At 44.6% G+C, this 23,613-nt stretch overlaps 1 protein-coding gene and 1 long non-coding RNA gene across 3 annotated transcripts in view; one reads left to right on the forward strand and one right to left on the reverse strand.

Annotated features, from left to right (window-relative positions):
* The window catches only part of LOC148684498 (maestro heat-like repeat family member 5), a 439,917-nt gene that overhangs the window by 395,234 nt on the left and 21,070 nt on the right, over positions 1–23,613 (reverse strand). The window lies entirely within an intron of this gene.
* On the forward strand, positions 8,058–13,099 carry LOC148684504 (uncharacterized). 2 transcript variants are annotated; one of them, XR_015946022.1, is made up of 5 exons: positions 8,058–8,460; positions 9,164–9,330; positions 9,960–10,077; positions 10,394–10,505; positions 10,615–13,099. It is a non-coding gene; the product is annotated as an uncharacterized LOC148684504 (long non-coding RNA). The 2 variants fall into 2 exon arrangements; XR_015946023.1 differs by lacking the exon at positions 9,164–9,330.

Consider the following 23,613-nt stretch of genomic DNA (forward strand, 5'->3'; position numbering starts at 1 on the left):
CTTTCACAGCAAACACTCAGCCCAGCTGAGGAATCCGTCCTTTCACGGGGGCTATCATTCTGCCCTGCCAAATCCCAACACATGATTCAGTTCTGCGGGGACCTGGAAGCATTTTTCCCCCACTTACGCCTGAAGGAGTATTTTCATCACACCCAAGAACAAGACAAAGTAGAACAAACTACATCCCCACAACACAACACCTCTCAACTTACTGGGGAACAACCATCAACCTCCAAACGCATCAATGAACAGAACATTGACCACCAACTACCACCGAAAAGAAGTTACACAAAAAGGGACTCCACATGGACCCCTCCTGATGGACGCAATACCACACTAGATCTGTACATCGAATGCTTCCGCCACAGAATCCAAACGGATGTGACCAGAAAACAGCATCGCTTACAACAAAATCTAAACCATGCTGAAAGGAGAGCCATAGAAAATCTCAGGAACAACCCAGATATTATAATTAAAGAGGCAGACAAGGGTGGAGCTGTCGTCATCATGAACAAAACTGATTACATCCAGGAGGCCCACAGACAACTTTCCAATACGGAGCTACCCCTACACATCCAAGAACAGATCCTCACAAACACACCAGCGGAACCTCGACCAGGAACTTTCTATCTTCTACCCAAAATACACAAACCAGGAAATCCAGGACGCCCCATCATCTCAGGTATTGGCACCATTACAGTGGGTGTTTCCGGCTATATGGACTCTGTTCTGAAACCATATGCTATCAGTGCTCCCAGCTACGTACGTGACACCACAGATTTTCTGAGGAAAATACAATCTTTGAACAATCTTCCTAACAATACTATACTAGCCACTATGGATGTGGAATCTCTATACACCAACATCCCACACAATGATGGTTTACAAGCCATAAGGAACACCATTTCAGATAAAACCACAGCGGACTTTGCTACCAAACTCTGCCACTTTGTCCTTACCCACAACCACTTCAAATTTGGTGATGACCTGTTCCTCCAGATCAGCGGCACAGCCATGGGCACCCGCATGGCCCCACAGTATGCCAACATCTTCATGGCAGATTTAGAACGTTTCCTAAACTCCTACCCACTCAAACCTCTCTTGTACCTGCGATACATTGACGATATTTTTATTATCTGGACACATGGACAACAGACCCTGGAAACCTTCCACCAGACATTCAATGACTTTCACCCCACCATCAACCTAACAATGAACCAATCTATGCAAGAAATACATTTTTTGGACACTACTATAAAAATACAGGATGGACATATAGACACCACCTTATACAGAAAACCAACTGACCAACAAACATATCTACATGCTTCTAGCTACCATCCCAAACATACCAAACAATCCATCGTATACAGCCAGGCCCTACGTTACAACCGCATCTGTTCCAACTCTACAGACAGAGAATCTCACCTAAGAGATCTACAGCAAACCTTTTTAGAACTAAAATATCCACCTGATGAAGTTAAACAGCAGATCAACAGAGCCAGACAGATACCTAGAGAGAACCTGCTGCAAGACAGACCCCAAAAAGAAAATAACAGAACACCACTAGTCATCACATACAGCTCCCAAGTTAAAACAGTACAACGCATCATCAGAGATCTACAGCCTCTCCTGGACAATGACAGCTCCCTTTCTCAAGCTCTGGGAGGAAGACCTTTCATTGCCTACAGACAGCCACCCAATCTTAAACAACTCCTCACCCACAATAACACAACCACCAGACTTAACATGGACACTGGTACCAGAGCCTGCAATAAACCCAGATGCCAACTTTGCTGCCACATACACCCGGACAACATCATTACTGGCCCCAGCAACATCCAACATGCCATCTCAGGACTATTTAATTGCTCATCTTCTAACATTGTGTATGCCATCAAATGCCAACGGTGCCCTTCAGCTCTCTATATTGGACAAACAGGCCAAACCCTACGCCAAAGGATAAATGGACATAAATCTGACATCAGGAACCAGAAGACAGAAAAACCAGTAGGAGAACACTTCAATCTCCCAGGACATTCTATACAAGATCTCAAAGTAGCTGTCTTACTACAAAAGAATTTCAGAAATAGACTGGAAAGAGAAGTTGCTGAATTACAACTTATCACCAAGCTCAAAACCATGGAGGGACCTGGTTTGAACAGAGATATCGGATTCTTATCTCATTATACATGATAAGCGATCTTCAGCCATCTCAGCCCTTGCTTTTTCATGCAAAACCATTTGCAGTCGTTTTCGGTCATCAACAGCTATCAGTCAGTCAATCACCCACTTCCACCACCCTTCTGAGTGATCTCCCCTCCCCATCCCCACCCCTCCCCACCCCTTCTCTACATAAGTGCCTGGGGACTTCTATTTCACTGTATCTGAAGAAGTGTGCATGCACACGAAAGCTCATACCAAAATAAAAACTTAGTTGGTCTTTAAGGTGCTACTGAAGGAATTTTTTTATTTTATTTTACTTCGACCCAGACCAACACGGCTACCTACCTGTAACTCAGATCATCAGCTTCTTATAGCAAAATTCCAGCTTAAACTGAAGAAAGTAGGAAAAACCACTGGGCCAGTAAGATACAATCTGAATCAAATCCCTTATGAATACACAGTGGAAGTGAGGAACAGGTTTAAGGATTTAGATTTGGTGGACAGAGTGCCTGAAGAACTATGGATGGAGGCTCGTAACATTATACAGGAGGCAGCAACGAAAACCATCCCAAGGAAAAGGAAATGCAAGAAAGCAAAATGGCTGTCCAACGAGGCCTTACAAATAGCGGAGGAGAGGAGGCAAGCAAAATGCAAGGGAGAGAGGGAAAGATACAGGAAACTGAATGCAGATTTCCAAAAAACAGCAAGGAGAGACAAGAGGGTCTTCTTAAATGAGCAATGCAAAGAAATAGAGGAAAACAATAGAATGGGGAAAACCAGAGATCTGTTCAAGAAAATTGGAGATATGAAAGGAACATTTCATACAAAGATTACCATAATCAAGGACAAAAGTGGTAAGGACCTAACAGAAGCAGAAGACATCAAGAAGAGGTGGTAAGAATACACAGAGGAATTATACCAGAAAGATATGGAGGTCTCGTACACCCCAGGTAGTGTGGTTGCTGACCTTGAGCCAGACATCTTGGAGAGTGAAGTCAAATGGGCCTTAGAAAGCACTGCTAATAACAAGGCCAGTGGAAGTGATGATATTCCAGCTGAACTATTTAAAATTTTAAAAGATGATGCTGTTAAGGTGCTACACCCAATATGCCAGCAAGTTTGGAAAACTCAGCAATGGCCAGAGGATTGGAGAAGATCAGTCTACATCCCAATTCCAAAGAAGGGCAGTGCCAAAGAATGCTCCAACTACCGCACAATTGCGCTCATTTCACACGCTAGCAAGGTTATGCTTAAAATTCTACAAGGCAGGCTTAAGCAGTATGTGGACCGAGAACTCCCAGAAGTGCAAGCTGGATTTCGAAAGGGCAGAGGAACCAGAGACCAAATAGCAAACATGCGCTGGATTATGGAGAAAGCTAGAGAGTTCCAGAAAAACGTCTACTTCTGCTTCATTGACTATGCAAAAGCCTTTGACTGTGTCGACCACAGCAAACTATGGCAAGTTCTTAAAGAAATGGGAGTGCCTGATCACCTCATCTGTCTCCTGAGAAATCTCTATGTGGGACAAGAAGCTACAGTTAGAACTGGATATGGAACAACTGATTGGTTCAAAATTGGGAAAGGAGTACGACAAGGTTGTATATTGTCTCCCTGCTTATTTAACTTATATGCAGAATTCATCATGCGAAAGGCTGGACTAGATGAATCCCAAGACGGAATTAGGATTGTCAGAAGAAATATCAACAACCTCAGATATGCAGATGACACAACCTTGATGGCAGAAAGTGAGGAGGAATTAAAGAACCTTTTAATAAGGGTGAAAGAGGAGAGCGCAAAATATGGTCTGAAGCTCAACATCAAAAAAAGATCATGGCCACTGGTTCCATCACCTCCTGGCAAATAGAAGGGGAAGAAATGGAGGCAGTGAGAGATTTTCCTTTCTTGGGTTCTATGATCACTGCAGATGGTGACAGCAGTCACAAAATTAAAAGACGCCTGCTTCTTGGGAGAAAAGCAATGAAAAACCTAGACAGCATCTTAAAAAGCAGAGACATCACCTTGCCGACAAAGATCCGTATAGTTAAAGCTATGGTTTTCCCAGTAATGATGTATGGAAGTGAGAGCTGGACCATAAAGAAGGCTGATCGCCGAAGAATTGATGCTTTTGAATTATGGTGCTGGAGGAGACTCTTGAGAGTCCCATGGACTGCAAGAAGATCAAACCTATCCATTCTGAAGGAAATCAGCCCTGAGTGCTCCCTGGAAGGACAGATCCTGAAGCTGAGGCTCCAAGACTTTGGCCACCTCATGAGAAGAGAAGAATCCTTGGAAAAGACCCTGATGTTGGGAAAGATTGAGGGCACTAGGAGAAGGGGACGTCAGAGGACAAGATGGTTGAACAGTGTTCTCGAAGCTACCAACATGAGTTTGACCAAACTGCGGGAGGCAGTGCAAGACAGGAGTGCCTGGCGTGCTATGGTCCATGGGGTCACGAAGAGTCGGACACGACTAAACGACTAAACAACAACAAAATCCTTTGACTCAATACACAACAGTATGCTAAGTGTCATCCACCAGACTCAGGACTTACCCTATTATACCCAGCCTTGGATGGCTTTGGCTGGGCAGGTGGTACAGGGGCTCTCAGGCTGGAGGCAGATGGAACCTGGAACAAGGCAGACGAGAAGGAAAGAAAGAAAAGTGTCATGTTTCTGGTCTAGAGAACAGTTGCCATTTATTTGCCCCTTGTCTTCTATCAAAAAAAACAACAAAAAACCCTGCATGCCTAGAAATAGACTTCTTGCAAAAATCATTTGGAGTAAAATCTATTGCAGTCAATTTTTTCTTTCTTTTTTTTAAGTAACACTCCAAACAAGATTCAAGAAAGCCTCTGGACTGGGAGACACACCATTCCTTTAAAGCACTTTGTTTCCTGCCATGAACGAACAGGACCTAGGCATTCTGGCTATTGTTTTTATTATTATTTATTAAATTTCTGTACTGCCCTTCATCCGAAGATCACAGGGCGGCTTACAATATAAAAACACAAAAATGCATACCATAATAACAAACAGAAACAATACCACCCCCAGTATTCTGATTTATTAAATTTATTAATATTTCTGTTGCCGCCATAAAGTATTTGCTTGCCTGCTCTGGCCAAATGCACAGGCCAGAAATAAACGATAGATTGCAAGAACTCAGGCCAAAAGAAGATGATTTCAAAAAATCTTCACAAGGTTTTATTGATTTGATGCGGAGTTTAAATGGGAATCAATCCCAATGTTGAAGGCAAATAAAGATAAATTCCAGTAAAAATCAGGACAAGGCCCTGTTTCGACTATTCTTCATCAGCAAAGATTCACAGGTCAAAGTGTACCAAGTATGTTTGCCTTGCTAGCTCAAATTGTCGAAACAGGGCCTTGTCCTGATTTTTACTGGAATTTATCTTTATTTGCCTTCAACATTGGGATTGATTCCCATTTAAACTCCACATCAAATCAATAAAACCTTGTGAAGATTTTTTGAAATCAGCTTCTTTTGGCCTGAGTTATTGCAATCTATCGTTTATTTCTGGACTTTCCCAAGAACTCCAATTTCCACTGAAATGCACAGGCCTGGCAAAGAAACTGCTCTTGAGAGCAAAGAGGAATATTGGCCATATTTGGCCCAATACAATGACAAAAACTTTTAGTGCACAATATCGGGTTCTGAAATGTTCCCAGATATCGGGAATGATCAGCTGCAGAAGTTAAAGGAAAAACACGCCACATTCCCTGCTGGGGTCCAAGTTACCCCACCAAATATCTTCTTCCGGTCTACGGATCCTGCTCTGATCGCCTTCTCTGCTTCCCCAAGGTGGCCTGGTCCTCTTTTCCAGCCCCACTCCTTCTCACCAGGGGGAAATCATCTTTTGCATCTGCAAACCAGACCTTCCTCCAAGCTGGGCTCCTGACACTTCAGGCAGAGGCAAACTCGGCCCTCCAGCTGTTTGGGGACTACAATGCCCATCACCCCTGACCACTGGGAATTGTAGTCCCCAAACAGCTGGAGGGCAGTTCCCCTCAACTTGAACATATGGTCCAGAACATTTGGAGGGCGCCAGGCTGGGGAATCCTGCTTCATGCTGTGTAACATCAGACCAGGGTGGATAAAAACCAATCATTTTTTTTTTTTTTGTATTTAGACAAAATCGGATTTCTTTGATTTCAATCGGATTTCAATTTTTTTAAAAAAATGGATGTCTATAATAACATGCTTTTGGAGGAAAAATCTTTTGAAAGATAGTTTTCTATTTAAGTTGCATTATAGCCCAAAGCCTGTTCACTGGAAAATAAGGATTTGTTTTAAGTTTTTCATATGCACTAAAATTCAGTCAAAGATTTTTTTTAAAAAAAATGTTTAACCACATCAGTTAACAAACATGAATACATTTCTTTCTTTGGAGGTCTTTACGCAGAGGCTTGACAGGTATGTCAAGAATGCTTTGATGGTGTTTCCTGCTTGGCAGGGGGTTGGACTGGATGGCCCTTGGGGTCTCTTCCAACTCTATGATTCTATGATTCTATGATTCTATATGCTATAAGCTTATTGTTTTCGTTAAATAAATTGTTTCAGTTGTTATTAAGGAAATGATTGTTTGTCTCCTTCCAATAAAGTACAGTACAGCAGAAAAGTTGCCCAAATATACACAGTTAACTTATTAAACCTCACCATAATTTCAAGATTATCTGTCTATGCATTTCTAACAGTATAACCAAATCAGAAATGTTTGGTATAACTGTAAAAACTACTCTGAAAATTTCTTCTTCCCAAAATGAAACCTTCACCTGGTTGTAAATATTAAGATTATACCAGCAAGAATGTAAAAATGCATCTCACACACACCTGGGGAGGGTACCGGAGGCGCTCCAAGATGTTTTCTAATATGTCCCTCTCCTCCATCATCTCCAAACCTGAGAGAGAGAGAGAGAGAGAGAGAGAGAGAGAGAGAGAGAGAGAGAGAGAGAGAGGTGAGTAAGGGAGGTGGACAAGAGGGGAAGGTAGCGGATTTTGCCGTATATAACCCCCCCCCCCATGTAGAAGACACCTCCTATGTTTGGGTACTCAAAATTCAGAAAATGGGGGAGATTGCCCAGACTTTTGGGGAGAGATAGCCATGAATGGCTCACCCGCAAACCAATCTCACTCTTGTCTGCCCCATTGCCATAGCAGCAGCCCATCGCCAACAACCCTTTCTTTCCAGAGCAAAGATCACCGCTGGAAATCTCCTCCTGGCGGCTACAACCAACCGCCCAACCACTGCCCCCCATGCAGAAGAGGAGCCCCCATTGGACACATGACTTCTACACACAAAAAGAGGGCAAGTTCTTTGACTGAGCGGATAGATGCATGCCGCATCTGAACAGGGATCATAGCACTGTTGTGTCTGAAGGGACCTGCGGGGTCACCTAGTCCAACCCCCAGCAATGCAGAACAGGGGAAGCCACCCAGAAGTCCCTGCTCCATGGGACACTCCTCTTCCAAAGGTGGAGTGGGAGACCCTGGCCTCAGGGCCGGCTCTAGGGGTAGGCTGGGTGGCGCGGTGCGCCAGGGCGCTAGACCGCCAGGGGCGTCGCGCCGGTGCACCCGCGGTAGCCGTGCTGCGCCCGCACTCAACAGCGACGGCAGGCCGCAGTAGCTGCGCAGCGACTGGTCCGTCCGCAACAGAGGCGCCCGCAGCACGAGGTGCCCACGGCTAGGGTGCCCGCTGCAGGCTAGGGCGCTGAGATGGACTGGGAGGACTCCATTTTGGCGCCCCTCCCCTCCCTGCCGCCGCCGCATCATTCTAACCCCTCTGTGAGCCAATAGGGCTCCAAGGGGGGGGCGGAGTTCTCCTGCTTTGAAATCGGCGCGCTTCCTCCCCCCAGCAGCAAACGGCTGGAGGAAGTGGAGCGCGCGCCTGCTGCTGCCTGCCTGCCTGCCTGCCTGGACTGGTGGCCTGGCCGTCTGGGCCTGGTGTCTGCTGCCTGCCTGAGCCTGGTGTTTGCTGCCTGCCTGGGCCGCTGCCTGCCTGAGCCTGGTGTTTGCTGCCTGGCTGGGCCGCTGCCTGCCTGAGCCTGGTGGCTGCTGCCTGGCTGGGCCGCTGCCTGCCTGAGCCTGGTGGCTGCTGCCTGGCTGGGCCGCTGCCTGGCTGGGCCTGGTGTTTGCTGCCTGCCTGGGCCGCTGCCTGCCTGAGCCTGGTGGCTGCTGCCTGACTGGGCCGCTGCCTGCCTGAGCCTGGTGGCTGCTGCCTGCCCTGCTGCCTGGAGTTCAGAGCGCCCTTGCTCCCGTCCTGTCGGATCAAGAAGGAAGGTAAGGTAAGGTACGCGGAGGCCGAGAGGCGCCCGCGGAGCTGTTTTGGGGTCCACCACCTTCAGTGCCTGCCCGCCCCCTTGGGCGCTGCTGTTTCAGGATCGCGCGCCTCCAGTACCCTGCTGCTTTGGGGCAAGTGGGGTGGTGGGGGAGTTTGTAAGGGCCAGGGGCTTTAACTGGAGAGGCGTTGCGACCCCCCCCCCCCCCGCCCCGCTCTGGGTGGCGAAGGGCTGGCTTGGGGAGGGACTGGCTTGAAGATAAAAATGGTACAACACTTCACCAAGCAGCACACTTTTTAGTACATTTTCTTGTTTCTTTCTTTCAAAAAGTCAGCCTTTTGTGTGTGTTTGTTTGTGCTTTCTGCTGGCTGCAGATGCGAAGGAAAGGTTTGCCCCTTCCACCCCCATCCCCATCAGCTAAGAAGCTTAGTAAAAAAAGGTTCCATTGGTGCTGCAATAGCAGTCAGGGGTCTCCATGGCTGTAATTAAGAAAAAACAAGAGTTTGACCCTGTCTGTATATGACTCTACGGGTTGATTGAAGGTAATGGGGAGGGGGCTCATTGGAGATGAATGAAAGGCTTGCTTGTTGGTTGTGTACTGTTGTATATGTGTGGCTGCTGGTCTGTGATCTGGATCCGTGATTCTTTGGTACCGTGCATTTGGTTGGAATGGGCATTGATTTGTACCCTCTCTTGTGAAATAGGTTCCCTGCTCCTGCATCTCTTCTCTTCTCTTCCCTGCCTGGACTTTGTTTAGTGTCAAGGACTGGATGTACCTGGTGCTGAAGGCAATTGCAGCTTGCAAAAATCATGCTTAACGATTACTTTTGCATTTTATTTTATGGCTACGTCCTAAAATAGGGGAAACACGGTATGTGTGGCGTCTGCAGAGGATTTGAAAGTGATACCAGATTCTGTGACTGTAGATTAAATATGTTTGCATGGTCCATTATCAGAGTTATAACTATGTTCATTTCTCGAGAGAAGGTGGCTCATGCTTAAGGGAGTGCTTGAGTGGGAAGAGGGCAACCAAAATGCTCAAAGGCCTGGAAACAAGGCCTTATTAGGAACGGCTTAGGGAGCTGTTCGACAGTGGAATTTGCTGCCAAGGAGTGTGGTGGACTCTCCTTCTTTGGAGGTCTTTAAGCAGAGGCTTGACAGCCATCTGTCAGGAAAGGATTGATGGTGTTTCCTGCTTGGCAGGGGGTTGGACTGGATGGCCCTTGGGGTCTCTTCCAACTCTATGATTCTATATGGAAATCTTTCATGATACGTCTTCCATTGGAGTTAAAACTGATGTTCCTTTCTAAGCACAGGGAAATTGCCCTAGTAAGACTTAATAGTACTAGTAGGATGTTTAGGATTGCAGCCCAAGGCAGGTAAATTATGTTTTCGATTCTTCCTTCTCCTTCTTCTTTTTACTTAATTAGGAAAAAAAGGGATTCGTAGGGTAATTGTTCTCCCTCCCTCCCTCTCTAATACTCTCTCTTTTCCATTCAGTCTCCTGGATCAAGCTGTAAGACTTCACCTTCCCAGCCCCTCAGTTCCTACACCAAACTTTGGCAGAAAAGGGGAGGGGGAGTCCACTTTAATCTCCACCGGTAAATGGACATTCTGGGTGAGTAATAAATCAGACACCCAGCCTCACAGGTCCTCCTCCCAAATGAAAGATGTTTATTGGAGATTGTGTTTATCCAGAAAAAGCTGTGACATGATTACCTCTGACTACATAGTTTTTTATACGCATATCTCTTTGACATCCAGCACCATCGGTTCTCTTGCTGTACTACCGGATTCTGCGCACCCAAGTCCAGACTGAGAGTTGACAACGTGCACGAGGAGGAGTCTGCCTGAACGTGGCCTTGGCCTGCCAATATCTGTTTATGCACATGTCATATTCATGTTTCTCTAATACTTTTTATTAATTTATGCAGATGGCTGATAGTAAGAAGAAACTTTCAGGATCCCAAAACAGAAAGAGAAAACATGAGAGAGAAGAAAATGTAAAGAAGTTGGCAAGTCCAATTGGATTTTTTAAAAAACAAAGTAAGTGAGCTACTTAAAGTTTCCAGATTACTTTTATGGGTGGGTTTTTGCTCTCAGAGCCACTCTTGTAATTTATGTGTATTAACCGATGCTTTTTCTGCTTTAACAGGTACATCTTCTGCAACTGTTGATGAAGAAGAGAGACCTTCAAGTACATCTTCTGCAATCGTGCATGAAGAAGAAAGACCTTCAGTAGATTTAGAACAGGCATCCCCAAACTTCGGCCCTCCAGATGTTTTGGACTACATTTCCCATCTTCCCCGGCCACTGGTCCTGTTAGCTTGGGATCATGGGAGTTGTAGGCCAAAACATCTGGAGGGCCGCAGTTTGGGGATGCCTGATTTAGAACATCATTCTGCATGTATTCAAGAAGCCTCTATATCTGCATTTGCAGCTGAATCTTCCGCAACATCTGAGACTCCCCTGGAAGTGACATTTGATGATGATGCAAGGGGTGATCCTTCGTTGTGGCCGAAAATTCTCCCAGACAAGAGAAGAGTGCAGGACACCTATTGTCCATTAAAAAAAGCATAGATTTAAAGAAGAATTTAATGAAAGGGAAAACTGTAGATGCCTTAAATCAAGCCAGAATAGAACGTGAGAAGAAAAGGTGGACAGCTGTTTTAGAGAGAATAATTGTGCTAATTGATTTTTTGGCGATCCAAAATTTGGCATTTAGAGGAAAGACTGAAACTTTGTTTCATTCAGATAATGGTAATTTCTTAAAATTAGTCGAAAAAGTTGCTCTGTTTAGCAGAACATATTGCACAAATTGAAAATGCTCACAACCGCATGCCTCATTATCTGGGGCATAAGATCCAAAACGAACTGATCAATATAATAGGAGAAAGAATTAAGATGACCATTGTTAATCTTTTGAAGCAATCTAAATACTTTTCCATTATTTTGGATTGCACTCCTGATGTATCACACGAGGAACAACTTTCTGTTGTGGTTCGGTTTGTACACCTTGACACAGTTACAAAAAAGGCTGAGGTGAGAGAACATTTTTTAGGCTTTGTCCCAGCTGATGACACTACAGGACAAGCACTAGCAAGGGTTTTGTTACATTTTTTAAAAAATCCTTCAATATTGAATTAGACGACACGTGAGGGCAAGGATATGATAATGCTGCAAATATGAAAGGGAAAAATATAGGCCTCCAAAGAAAAATCTTGGATTTAAATCCACGTGCCTTTTACGTTCCTTGTGCTGCTCACAGCCTCAATTTAGTAGTTAATGATGCTGCTAAAAGCTCAATGGAAGTGTCTCTAATTTTCCCCCCATTGTTCAAGAAATATATGTGTTCTTTTCCAGATCGACAACACGTTGGCAAATTTTCTTGAAACAGATGCCCACTTTCACTTTAAAACCATTATCAAACACGCGATGGGAAAGTAGAGTAGTAGAGGCATTGAAAACACTTCGTTTTGATATGGTGAAGGTTTACAACGCCTTATATTCTATTTATTCAGATGACAAGAAAGATTGTGACACAAGGAACATGGCAAGTTCATTGATGTTGAAACTGAAGTCTTTCAAATTCATTTGTTCTTTAGTAACGTGGTACAACATATTAGTGAAAATTGATGGTATAAGTAAAATCTTACAAAAGTCTGATGTCGTTCTTTCGGAAGCAGTTAAAATGATAGAGCTGGTCAAGAGTAACTAAGCTAGAGCAATAGCTGAGGAAATAGAATGCGAAGCCATATTTACAAGCACTGCACGTCCACGTCCCATAAAAAGGTTTTTCGATTATGAGCATAAAGATAAAGATAAAGGGACCCCTGACCATTAGGTCCAGTCATGAACGACTCTGGGGTTGCGCGCTCATCTCGCATTATTGGCCGAGGGAGCCAGCGTATAGCTTCCAGGTCATGTGACTCATGACAAAGCTGCTTCTGGCAAACCAGAGCAGCACATGGAAACGCCATTTACCTTCCCGCTGTAGCGGTTCCTATTTATCTACTTGTATTTTGACGTGCTTTCGAACTGCTAGGTTGGCAGGAGCTGGGACCAAGCAACGGGAGCTCACCCCGTCACAGGGATTCGAACTGCCGACCTTCTGATCAGCAAGCCCTAGGCTCAGTGGTTTAACCACAGCGCCACCTGGGTCCCTCGATTATGAGCATACTGATGAGCAAATTGCAGATCCACAGAAGAACTTTAAAGTAAATTTTTATTTTTATTTGTTTGACTTGGCAATCACAAAAGTAAATGAAAGATTTGAACTGTTAAGTGAACACAACAATAATTTTTCACTTTTGCAAAATATAGACAAATGGAGACAATTAGGGACAGGCCAGAAAAGAGAACGGTGTTTAAATTTGCTACAGAAATTGACTGCCGAAAGTGGGGCTGATATACCGGTAGACGCAGAAGATTTATTTCATGAGCTGGAAATATTGTCAATTGTTTTCAATGCAGACACAGCTCCGGTGGATGTTTTGAATTATATATATTCAAATAATTTGATGACTGCATTTCCAAACTTGTCCATATCCCATCGCATATATTTAACATTACCAGTGACAGTAGCCGAAGGTGAAAGATCTTTTTCGAAATTGAAAATAATAAAATAGTGTTGCTGTGCATTAGTCTGTCAAATGGAGGGTAATCGCCCCCCTTCATATTTTTTTTATTACCTGGATAAATATTTGGAATGTCTTTTTGCAATGGGGTTTTTCTCGGTGGAGGGGTAGAGGGCTTTGACCGTGGAATCTGTGGGATGTTTTGTGAGATTTTACAGGTTTCGGGTTGGTGAGGAGGGTTGATGGTTCTTTGGGGTGGGGGGATTGTTGGGGGAGGGATTTCTTGGGTGTGGGGTGTTTGAAATGGGGTTGGCTGGGGGGGAAGGGGGGCAGAGGAGTCAGGGGTGTGGGGTGGGTGGGGGTGTTGAAAGGTATAGGGCTGTTTTCCTGGTAGCTGTGGTTTTGGAGATGTGCAATGATATGTCCAACATATTTTGTGTTTTGATAAAGTTGGGGTCAAATTTATGACAAAAACCTTGAATTTCTGTGTGGAGTGTGTTTTACTTTGAGGGGTGGTTTGGGGACCTCGGCACACAATAAATGGGCAACAAAAACAGTTTGTTTCCTTTCCCCAAGCAGAGATAAGATGTCAGTGGTGTCAGCTCCCTAAAAAGGTCAGCAACCCTGGGAAATTGGGGGTTTGGGGGGCGCCGGAGGGATCTTCGCCCCACGGCGCCAGATAGGCTTCAGGCAGCCCTGCCTGGCCTCATAGGAGGCAGGTCTTGCCAAGGGGAACCCAACAGGGATCTGCTTCTACCTACTCACCTGGGAAGAGTGGCCCAGAAGCCTTGCGGCTTTTCTGGGCCAGCTCTGGGAGGACCAGCGGGGCCTGAGGCTTCCTCCTGGCCTCTGCTGTTACTTGAGGCCCCACCAGGCTGGGGAGGTGCTCAGGCTGCGGCGGAGGCTGCGGCGGAGGCTGCGGCGGAGGCTGCTGCGGAGGCTGCGGCGGCGGCCCCTCCTCCGGGCTGATTTTATTTTTTTTATTTTTTCTGAATAAAAAAGTCATCCTGCAAGAAAGAAAGGAAACGGCCCGCCTAAGTCAATGGAAAGTAATTTCAATTAATATTTATAAAGATAATTATGGGGGGGGGGAATCTAGAATGGAATAAAAAGGAATCTAGAAAGATGGAGTAGGATGGATTTATCATTATTAGGAAGAATAATGGGGTTGCTGTAAAGGTTAGCAACAGCCAGTTTGATTTTACCTTCTTTGGAGGTCTTTAAGCGGAGGCTTGACAGGCATATGTCAAGAATGCTTTGATGGTGTTTCCTGCTTGGCAGGGGGTTGGACTGGATGGCCCTTGGGGTCTCTTCCAAGTCGATGATGATTCTATGAACACAGACCTCTGCCTTCTGCCTCCCAAACATGCGCACAGGCAGAAAGCTCGATGGTATTCCTGCCAGTGGAGCCCAGCGGAAGGTGCTGAAGGGCAGCTATCTGAGGACGGGTCTGAGTTAGCTGGGAATCTCCCAGCTGGTGCTGCAAGCCCTATCCCTCTGCCAGGGCTCTCAAGTTGGCACAGGAATTGGGCTCATAGAATCATAGAATCCTAGAGTTGGAAGAGACCACAAGGGCCATCCAGTCCAACCCCCTGCCAAGGAAGGAAGGAAGGAAGGAAGGAAGTCAATTGATTTCGGCCATTGGCCCATATCAAACAGCAATTCAACATAAAACAGCCAAAGCAATACCAATTTTACAATTTAGGCAATACCAGCTTAACAACCATTAATAATCAGTTGAGATCAATAAAATTACTCCATATATTGAATAAAATAATCTATCTATCTAAAACTTGGTTAAGATCTATCAGATAATTTTAGTTTACAGCATAGTTTTGACTCCTCTCAGTAATTCTTAGTTTTTAATTGAACTATCAAAATCGTGCAGTGATCCGCTTCTCTTCTTATGAAATAAGACGTTAATCAGGAATCTAGCGACCATAAGGGATCTGCTCGGTTCATCATCATTCAATAAATAAATTAATTTGGTTTCCTGCGTCTCGTCAGCAATTCTCGATAATAGTGGATACAGGAATCTGGACCGAGCAGCCGAATGAACTGGGCAACAAAAAAGTATGTGGTGTAGAGATTCTACAAAGCCACTGTTACAGTCGCATAGCAGGGAGATCTGGCCATTGGAGAATCTGTTACCCATAACATTTGATGGAAAAGCATTGAACCTGGCCTTTATAAAGGCATACCTATGCGTCGCCACAGATAAAGTTGTTAGATAATATGGTAATTTCATTTGTTGTTGTTGTTTAGTCGTTTAGTCGTGTCCGACTCTTCGTGACCCCATGGACCATAGCACGCCAGGCACTCCTGTCTTGCACTGCCTCCCGCAATTTGGTCAAACTCATGTTCGTAGCTTCGAGAACACTGTCCAACCATCTTGTCCTCTGTCTTCCACTTCTCCTAGTGCCCTCAATCTTTCCCAACATCAGGGTCTTTTCCAAGGATTCTTCTCTTCTCATGAGGTGGCCAAAGTATTGGAGCCTCAGCTTCACGATCTGTCCTTCCAGGGAGCACTCAGGGCTGATTTCCTTCAGAATGGATAGGTTTGATCTTCTTGCAGTCCATGGGACTCTCAAGAGTCTCCTCCAGCACCATAATTCAAAAGCATCAATTCTTCGGCGATCAGCCTTCTTTATGGTCCAGCTCTCACTTCCATACATCACTACTGGGAAAACCATAGCTTTAACTATACGGACCTTTGTCGGCAAGGTGATGTCTCTGCTTTTTAAGATGCTGTCTAGGTTTGTCATTGCTTTTCTCCCAAGAAGCAGGCGTCTTTTAATTTCGTGACTGCTGTCACCATCTGCAGTGATCAAGGAGCCCAAGAAAGTAAAATCTCTCACTGCCTCCATTTCTTCCCCTTCTATTTGCCAGGAGGTGATGGGACCAGTGGCCATGATCTTGGTTTTTTTGATGTTGAGCTTCAGACCATATTTTGCGCTCTCCTCTTTCACCCTCATTAAAAGGTTCTTTAATTCCTCCTCGCTTTCTGCCATCAAGGTTGTGTCATCTGCATATCTGAGGTTGTTGATATTTCTTCCGGCAATCTTAATTCCGGCTTGGGATTCATCTAGTCCAGCCTTTCGCATGATGAATTCTGCATATAAGTTAAATAAGCAGGGAGACAATATACAACCTTGTCGTACTCCTTTCCCAATTTTGAACCACTCAGTTGTTCCATATCCAGTTCTAACTGTAGCTTCTTGTCCCACATAGAGATTTCTCAGGAGACAGATGAGGTGATCAGGCACTCCCATTTCTTTAAGAACTTGCCATAGTTTGCTGTGGTCGACACAGTCAAAGGCTTTTGCATAGTCAATGAAGCAGAAGTAGACGTTTTTCTGGAACTCTCTAGCTTTCTCCATAATCCAGCGCATGTTTGCTATTTGGTCTCTGGTTCCTCTGCCCTTTCGAAATCCAGCTTGCACTTCTGGGAGTTCTCGGTCCACATACTGCCTAAGCCTGCCTTGTAGAATTTGAAGCATAACCTTGCTAGCGTGTGAAATGAGCGCAATTGTGCGGTAGTTGGAGCATTCTTTGGCACTGCCCTTCTTTGGAATTGGGATGTAGACTGATCTTCTCCAATCCTCTGGCCATTGCTGAGTTTTCCAAACTTGCTGGCATATTGGGTGTAGCACCTTAACAGCATCATCTTTTAAAATTTTAAATAGTTCAGCTGGAATATCATCACTTCCACTGGCCTTGTTATTAGCAGTGCTTTCTAAGGCCCATTTGACTTCACTCTCCAAGATGTCTGGCTCAAGGTCAGCAACCACACTACCTGGGGTGTACGAGACCTCCATATCTTTCTGGTATAATTCCTCTGTGTATTCTTGCCACCTCTTCTTGATGTCTTCTGCTTCTGTTAGGTCCTTACCACTATAATTTCATTGAGGGTGTTAAACCAAGATTTATCGGAGAACAGGTGCCACAGCCCATCAAGGTATTGGACTGGATATCAATCTCCTTTAGTTTTTGAGTGACAGCTCTCGTGGCTGAGACTAAGTCCAATTCCAATAGTTCAAATGGAGATAGCCCAAGGGACACAAGTTTCGAGTGTATTACCTTTGCCCAAGGGCTGGGGAAATCATCTCTCCAGAGACACTGAATCAGGTGGAGATTGGGGAGTCTATGCCATAATGCCAACCAGTAACTGAATATACATTTCCATAGAGTGTTTTCTAATGATGTAACATTAAGTTCCAGGCATATAGCAGAGTTGCTTACACACCGGGGTAGTTTTAGTAACCTTCTCAGAAACTGGTTTTGGATTACTTCCAAAGAGAGTAAATTTACAGAGGACCCCCTAATGGGATTGCGTATGCTAATGTCGCAATCACCTTGACATTGAAAACTTTTAGCGCGGATGGAACGTGGGCAGCTCTGTCTGAAAAGAAAAAGCGCCAAGGAAAGGGCTTTAGTTCTGTTTGATGCAAAGGAAAGATGGGCCCTCCAGCCCATATTATTTTGTAAAAAGACACCCAAATACTGAAATTTGAAGACCTGCTCAATAGATTTTCCATCTATGCTCCAGTTATAGGTTCTCCGGCTTTTTGAGAAAATTAAGACTTTGGATTTGGCATGGTTTATTGTAAGAAAATTGGACCAAATTTTTTTAGTGCTCTCCTAAGAGCGACTCTTGTGAAGGATAGGATCACTGCATCGTCTGCATAGAGTAAAAGAGGACAATGATATTGGGCAAGGCGTGGGGCATGAATAGTTTCCTGTGATTCTATCAAAGGCATCCTCATATCGCTGATAAAAAGATTAAGAAGAAATGGGGTGAGGATACATCCTTGGCGCACTCCTCTATTAATAGGTACTGAATTTGTGAGGTCGCCAGCCAGGGTAAGTCTCACCCTGGCAGCTGACCCATTATGCAGTTGAGTTAATGAAATAGAGGACTTCATACATTTCTTTTTCTACTGCCCCATTTATGAGCCAATAAGATCTAAGCTCCTCCTCTTGATCCCGTCCACCATTACATCTAAGGAAGACTGTTTGAAATCGCTTCTTGTGGACGCAAATCCCCAAATTTCATGTGGGGTGGCAATCTTCATAGTGCAGGCTCTGAAACTCAGGGCTACCCTGACAAGGTAGTGTGTCCTATGCCTGGACCTGTTTTAATGCTCTCTTTTATATATATATTTAACTCAATGTGTCGAGCCTATTTTGGGCTATTTTATGCTTCACATATATCCGCATATTAGATTTTTGGCGCTGGCACCTAAACCTTTGCATCATTGTCTTAGGGTAATTTAAATGCTATTACGCCAGCAATATCGCCTTGAATTATGTTTTGTTGCTTGTCTCTGGCATTTTTGTATTGTTTTATTTTGCTATGGCTGTATGCTAATGCAATAAAGATTTGATCTAGGCAGTTGAGTTATCAGCCACAAAAGCCTTTTGTCAATTCCCCATCGGGCTAGTTTCTCCCACAATAGTTCTCTGGGAATACTGTCAAATGTGGCCTTTAAATCAATAAAGGCTGCACAAAGTTGGCCTCTGTTTGGGGAAGAGTATTTCCGGGCTAGATGGTATAACACTAGCACATGATCAGTAGTTGACTGATTCGGTCTAAATCCAGCCTGTTCCGAGCTGATCAGATTATTATCTTGGGCCCATTTGGTAAGCTTGGTTAGCAGAAATCGTGCATAGATTTTCCCGATTATTGACAGTAAGCTGATGTTCCTGTAGTTCCCTGGATCCTCTGGTGCCCCCTTTTTGTAGATTGGAGTGATGATGATGATTGCATCCTTCCATATTTTTGGTACTTTGCCACTGTTGTTAATGGCATCAAATATAGTAGCCAGAACTTTTGCCCACCAATCTGCATGGGCTTTTATGGCTTCAGCCGGAATCTTTGCCTATTTTGAGTTTCAGCCGGATCAATGGGTGGCCAGAGGGGAAGGTGATCATCAAGACCATCCTTTCAATTAGGATTAATGTCTGGTAGAGTAAAGTAGCTCCTTAGGAAGGATTCCCAGACTGGGGCTGGGATAACTGTTAAGGGGTATCTTCTAGATTTACTGTTGACCAAAAGCCAAAATTGACAGGAATTGCGAGGCCGCTAAAGTGCTTGCCTATGGTTTGATTGCCATTCCTGTTTGTACTCATTATAAATATTAGAGAGAAGTTGTCTAGCCTGTTTGCATCTAGTATTAAACCATGGGGCACCTGTCTTGTGGTGGGCCCAATTTACCTAATGGGTAGGAACTGTAAAGAAAGACGTAAGGTCATCCAACAGGTTGGAAAATAGATTGATAATTTGATCACGTTCACATGAAATTGAACCGAAGGCGGAGTAGGTTTGTAATATCGCCTGTTGAAAGAAATCGGAATATTTTTTCGCCTGTGTTACAGACCATTTTATGCCTTTTACTCTTGTTGCAGCATTTATACCCATATATATAGGGTGCCTTCCCTCTGCCGGGGCCCAGTCTACCAGTATTGACATTTTGGCAACCAGGGGAAGATGGTCATTTAACAGCACATTTCCAACTTTAAAATAGGAAAATTTAGGATATGCATCTTTTGATACAATTAAATAATCCAGAACGCTATTTGTTGATGAACTTAAGTGAGTAAATTCACCCGGCACGTCCGGGGGACAGTTCCCATTGAAAATTATTAGATTCAAACATAAAATCAGATGATAGAGAAGGGTGCCCGCTACATTTACTCTAGTGCCTTTGGATTTTCCATGAGCGTGGTGGGAGAAATCAATAATCTGGTGGTCAGGTGTAATCCACCCTTTGGCCTTGCTAAGTGACTCCCAGTTATCAGCGATACGCGCATTAAAATCGCCTCCCATCACCGAGGGGATGTTTGGATATTTAGTGTAACAGAAGGTAAGATGGTCTTCCAAAATTTCCCATCTGGAATGTAAATCCGCAACTTGACCTCCTGGTGGAAAATAGACATTTGTAACTACTAACTGAAATTTACTACTTGAAATCAGACCCGTGATCGCGTAGGGTGGAGAGGATTTTACAAGGGTGAGTTTGGCGTGTAATTTTAAAGAGATTGCTATAGCCAGGCCTCCTTTAGCGCGGCCACCTTTAGAGGACGGGCATGCAGGCAGTAAAATAAGTTCGTATCCATTGATTTCTATTAACGCATCTTCCCAAGTTTCCTATAAAAGGCTTACCTGGAATAGGTTCATAAATTTTAGGAATTCAGGGTCTGATTTCTTCCCCCTCCACCCTGCAATATTCCAACATAGGAATGAAAGCAACGGGTGGTCTGACTGGGAGTTTAATGGTCAGAGGGGGGGGGGTCGGGGGTCGGGATTTAATGAATTTCCAGTTCTGGTAATGATTTATTTTTGTTGAGTGGAAATGTATTGTAAAATTCGGTATGAGGGATTTTTTTTTGTATTTTTAATATGTATTCTATTTTTGAAAAGAAGCAATAAAGATTCTTTTAAAAAAAATGAATTTCCAGTTCTAAAAAATTTCAGGTAATGTTCCTCTGGGGCAAAAGAGATGTTACACCTCTGTTCAGGAAGGACAAATTTTCTAGGTGGTTTGCAGTAATAGCATGACCGCTCGTTACACTAGAGGTAGGTTTTTGTCTCGGCTTGTTTGTTTCCCCACAGTCACTAGACTTACTGGCCGGGTGGTTACTCAAAGAAAAAGGAATTAAATCAGTATTGGCGATGGTCATAGGCAATTTCTCCTGCACTGGGCGCAAGATTTTATTTATGCGTCCCAATGGATCTTCTGTCATATCTAATCCCAAGTCAGTTCTTGCCCCGGTGGGTCCCTCCTTGAGATGACATGAGGACCTAGAGTCTCTTGGCTGGCTTCAATGCATAGGAGTGGGACCCTGCTGGAGATCTAAGATGTTGGTTAGGGCGAGGACTCGAGCTCAGGCATTGATGAAGGTGTTGATATATTATTTAGACTGTGATGCTCCCTCGAGGTCGTAAAGAATCAAGATTTATTAATGGAGGTAATTGGGGTACCGCCTGGCTAACCTTCGACAGATCAGGTATTTGCTGAATCTCTGAAATCAGCCTATTGGTCGCAGTTTGGGGCAATGGGCTGAACTGAAGCAGGTCTGCTGCTCCTCAGAGCACCTGGGGGCTGGCATAGCCTTATTGTCTATCCGGCTCTTTGTCTGGATCAATTGTGCTCCAAGTTTGTCAAGTTTGCCTATTATTTCAGTCTGTTCTTGTGGTTGTAAATCATCGAAAGAGGTAATTCCGGCACCTTCTTCGATAGATGCATTAGGATTTCCAGGTCTGTCCTCCATCTGTGGACTAGAGGAAGCCATGTCTAGTTCTTGTTGTTGAGGGGGAAACTCTTTCCTTGATAGCGTTAGATTGTTTACGTTTGGTGATATTACCTCCCTCGTTTTTAAGAATAAGGGTTTTATCATATTATCAGTAAAAACTCTAGTGGGTATGATTTTCCTCCTGATTAGGTTCTGTTTCTGTCTTAGCATTTTAGAGGGGATCACTGGAGACGGAAATGCCCAAATAACTTTATAAAAACCATTTTGTTGTAGTAATGGTAATATGGCATAAAGATCAATTTGTTGAATATTTATCTTCAAAATCTTACTTAAGCTAAGTTTAACTCCCATCATAATCATAGAGTTGGAAGAGACCTCAAGGACCATCCAGTCCAACCCCCTGCCAAGTAGGAAGCACCATCAAAGCATTTCTGACAGATGGCCGTCAGGCCTCCGCTTAAAGACCTCCAAAGAAGGAGACTCCACCACACTCCTTGGCAGCAAGTTCCACTGCCGAACAGCTCTTACTGTCAGGAAGTTCTTCCTAATGTTTAGGTGGAATCTTCTTTCTTGTCGTTTGAATCCATTGCTCCGTGTCCGCGATGTGGCATCTGAGCCACACTGACCAGTGCTAGGCTTGACCAAAGTTTGGTCAAACTCCATCTTAACTGTAAAACTCCATTCTAGTGCAAACCTCCATTTCACATATGCAGCTTAGATACATCTCTCAGCTTGGTTCGAAAATAGTATGTCCCTCACGCTTGAGTGCTCCGTCACGCATAAGCCAAGAACACCTGTTACATCTGGCCGACCCGAAACTAGAGGAGCTTGACCGCAAAGATACCTAAGTTTAGAGATATGCAAAGTGATGTCCAGCTCCTTAGATGCAATAATAGTTATTGTTCAGCACCACCTAGTGGAGTAGGCAAAGGGCTTTGTAGTTTGAAATTAATAAGTCAGACTACATTCTGATTGGCTAAAGACATACTGCATATGGCTGGGGTAAGGGGCAGACCTTTATCCCAGATACAGCGCCAACGGACAGTGAGTTGCCATGTACTCCAGCCTCCTTATTCCCTAGCTCACAACGTGGGCCTAATGCAACCCGGGGCACACAAACCCGGTCTCACACCCCTAGTTCCCAATCACGGGGTTCAGGTTCTCAGTCCTCATTGGAGTGGCAGGGGGGGTCCATAGTGCCGGACGTAAAATTTGCTATGGATACAGACACCGACATTATCCTGGGGTCCCATTTCTCAAATACAAAGTGTGAGAAGATTTTAAATGGCGATTATATCGATATTTTCACACTATTGCACCTCGCGCAAATGTTGGGGAAAGGGGAAAAGAGGAAGCAATACGGCAGGCGTAGGTATAGGACCCCACGCGCCGATCACATGTTCGAAAATTGGAAGGAGGGCATTCACATTTGGGCAGCTGTGATCTCTGCTGTGTATCCCAAAAGGTCAATGCATTTACTGGCGTATATAGCCGATGTGTGGTTGGCTTATGCTATGGCGGGGGAGGCAGCGGCCCTTAACTATGATAATAATAATAATAATAATAATAATAATAATAATAATAATTTATTATTTATACCCCGCCCATCTGGCTGGGTTTCCACAGCCACTCTGGGCGGCTTCCAACAGAAAAATAAAACACAGTAATCTATTAAACATTAAAAGCCTCCCTGAACAGGGCTGCCTTCAGATGTCTTCTGAAAGTCTGGTAGTTGTTTTCCTCTTTGACATCTGTTGGGAGGGCGTTCCACAGGCCAGGCGCCACTACCGAGAAGGCCCTCTGCCTAGTTCCCTGCAACTTGGCTTCTCGCAACAAGGGAACCGCCAGAAGGCCTTCGGTGCTGGATCTCAGCGTCCAGGCAGAATGATGGAGGTGGAGACGCTCCCTCAGGTATACTGGACCGGAGCCATTTAGGGCTTTAAAGGTCAGCACCAACACTTTGAATTGTGCTCGGAAATGTACTGGGAGCCAATGTAGATCTTTCAAGACCGGTGTTATGTGGTCTTGGCGGCCGCTCCCAGTCACCAGTCTAGCTGCCGCATTCTGGATTAGTTGTAGTTTCCGAGTCACCTTCAAACGTAGCCCCACGTAGAGCGCATTGCAGTTGTCCAAGCAGGAGATAACTAGAGCGTGCACCACTCTTGCTAGACAGTCTGCAGGCAGGTAGGGTCTCAGCCTGCGTACCAGATGGAGCTGATAGACAGCTCCCCTGGACACAGAATTGACCTGCACCTCCATGGACAGCTGTGAGTCCAGAATGACTCCCAGGCTGCGCACCTGGTCCTCCAGGGGCACAGTTA

The sequence above is a fragment of the Zootoca vivipara genome, chromosome 10, assembly GCF_965207765.1.
Source record: "Zootoca vivipara chromosome 10, rZooViv2.hap1.1, whole genome shotgun sequence".
NCBI classification, from domain to species: Eukaryota; Metazoa; Chordata; class Lepidosauria; order Squamata; family Lacertidae; genus Zootoca; species Zootoca vivipara.